Genomic DNA, 3,123 nt, shown 5'->3' on the forward strand with positions numbered 1-3,123 from the left:
ACGTGTGCTCTTCCGATCTAAGTTTCAAGCTTTAAAATGCTTTTTTAATTTTTTGTCAACGATAATTTTTCATTGATTGTGAGTTACAGCAATTCGAATACTGTCCAATTTTGAGCGTTTTGAAAGTGTTCTCTATTTTTTGTTGAATAGTGTATATTAAATTGTGTTATTTTAATCATAAATTTTATTCAAATAGTATACATTTATAAATAAAATATTGATTTCAATAAAATAATTATATTCGTAAAGAACCATAATTTAATCTAAAATTTAAGCGTGCTTAAACTTTTAAGCGATAATATACACACGAAAAATAAAATAATTTCATAAAAAGTAGGGAGATTATTTGTAATAAAATGTAATTTAATAAACATTCCGATCATTGAATCTGAAATACTTTTCTTTCTATTTTCTAATTCACTCACAAAGTAAAATTTAATCAGAATTAACTTGTTAATAAAGTTTCTTATCAGTAATAATTTCTAAATATTGAAATAAACTAAGTTATACAAGATTATCATTTTAGTATGAAAATCTCGTCTGTACCAGGAAACTATTGCAATTATACCGATTCTGACAACACTGGTAGTTAGATAGATGTACTCTAGTTGAATTACGCTAAGTAGTATTGTCGATATCAATCTAATTACTTTTTATTTTACAATACTGAAATAACTATCATCAACTGCTCTTAAATGCATTTAGCAAAGTCGCTTTACCAAGGACATAACTATTTTAAATTTGTCATAAATTTAAACTTAATTCAATGAAAATTTAAGGCACACATGGATATATTTTAGTATTTTATTCATACAAATGAATCGATTTACTTTGATTTATCTCAACTATATAAATTAAAAAAAGGATTTTTCTTCTTTTTTTTTATAATGTTATCTATGTAGTTCCACTTATATTGTCAAAAGTTAAATAATTGCAAATATAAAGCTATTACTGTCTAATAAAGTATTCAATTCTATTTCAAACTTAGCCTCGGAGTTTCTTTTTTTTCTTTACAGTCGAAATCTTGATGTTTACATAATCTAATAATCTAATTACATAATCTAATAATCAATACTTTTATTTTCGGATTTTTTTTTAATTATAATATTGCAATACAACGTATATTTGTAAAACTTCTATGCAGTTTGCATCACTGTGATATTCGCTTACAATATGAATTTGCAATGACATAATAGTGCATATATTGATCGAGATCACAGATTAAAGCCATCGTCTTCATTATTTCGAAGACTTAAGAAAAACTGTGTATCAAAAAAAGAAATATACAACTATTGTACACTAAGCTGGTAACAAATCAAAATCATCTGAAACATGCACCATGGGAACATGAACATCTTCTATCTGAGGAGTCGTTTTGGATTCACAAAGTCCTACTTCTTTTAATTTCCATTCCCAATGCATTCGTTGAACAGCGTGCAAAGACTCTGCTTCATTATGATGTCTCAACAGCATACCTTCCTAAAATTATATTAGATGTAATAAAAATTAAAACTGTAACAAAGTAAAATATTTTAATGAAAAATTAAAAGTACGGATACGAAGTAAATATATTAAGCTGTTTTTTGAAAATTGACAGAAATTCACATAATAAGTTAACTGATTTAGAATAGCTATTTAACTTCAAATATAAGTTAAATATATTATTATTATATAATATATATATTACATATTATATACATATAATATTTAAATGTGATCAATAGATATAGGGAAGAGGAATAAAATGACTTTAAGGCTTGTTGATTTTTCCTGATGCGAATTTTTATGATGATGTAAAAATAATAATTCATTTTTTTTCACTAAAGCCTTATCTATTATCTATAAAAAAATCTTGAAAACTTAAATAAATTATAATTTTTTGAAATTTAAATTTTGTTAAGAACATGTTAATTTTGTCATCTTGCGCCCTTATACGAAGATGATTTTCAAAAGTGGATAAGATAATAAATCAAATTAAAAATATACTTTTTTACAAATAAAAAGCTTTATTCTGTTGTAATGTTGTAATGAATTTTTTATATATTTGATAATATAATATATACAACTACTTTAAAAAATAAAAGCAATCAGTAAATTACATATGATAAAATTTAATTTACACAGATAATCAATCAAAGAACTAATTTGATATAATCACATTTGTAAGGTACATTAAGTGGACGTTTGTTAAAGCAAATATAACTTGCTTTGCACGAATACATCATATGTCTACACATGACATTCGTTTTCTTATTTGTAATCATTGTGTTTATTCATTTAATAAAAAAAGTTGCAACACGCAAAATAAAAAATATTAATATATTATATATATGTATGCACGTATATAATTTTTGGATTGTAAGGAATGACATAATTAATAAATACATACTTTCTTTATAAAATCATAATTAGCTAAGGATATATAATTAGTAAATACATACTTTCTTTAAAGTATGTATTTACTAATTATGTCATTCCTTACAAACAATCCAAAAATTACAAAGTGCATCTAAAACACAGATTTCTTATTATATTATCCACTTTTGTGGAGAGATTGAAATCAAACTACAAGAAATTATTTATTATTATCTAAATTTCTAAGTATTTAATAAATTCAGCATTGGTTCATTATTTGTTATTAGCTTAGAAATTTGTCATCTTATCTCATTCTCTTCCCTTTACTCTATGTATAATCTATGTTTAAAAGAGTAAATTATCGTGCAAGAGTAACTGAATTAAATCAAAAGTAAGAAATTTCATTTATTGAATGATTATTTTATTAAGTAGACTATATTAGATATATTCAATATAGTTTCCCTACTTTGGTCATACAAGTTAAAGGCAAGTATATTCTCTCTTCAAGCATACTTTTTTAAAACAAATTTTTTTTACAAATTCTTAGTTAAATTTCTCTTAGTAAAAATTTATACAAAAATTATATCACTACTTTTCAATTTTCAATATTTGTATTTGTATAATTAATCAAATCTCTCAAATACACTGCGCAAAAAAATTATGGCATAGAAAAATTTTGAGCAAAAATTGGTCAACTTTGGTTAACGGTAACTCCGTGAAAAATCATCGTAAAATGATGACCTTTTTTTTAAATGAAAGCTTGAAATC

The sequence above is a fragment of the Wasmannia auropunctata genome, unplaced genomic scaffold (genome assembly GCF_000956235.1).
Source record: "Wasmannia auropunctata unplaced genomic scaffold, wasmannia.A_1.0 LD336047.1, whole genome shotgun sequence".
Lineage (NCBI taxonomy): Eukaryota > Metazoa > Arthropoda > Insecta > Hymenoptera > Formicidae > Wasmannia > Wasmannia auropunctata.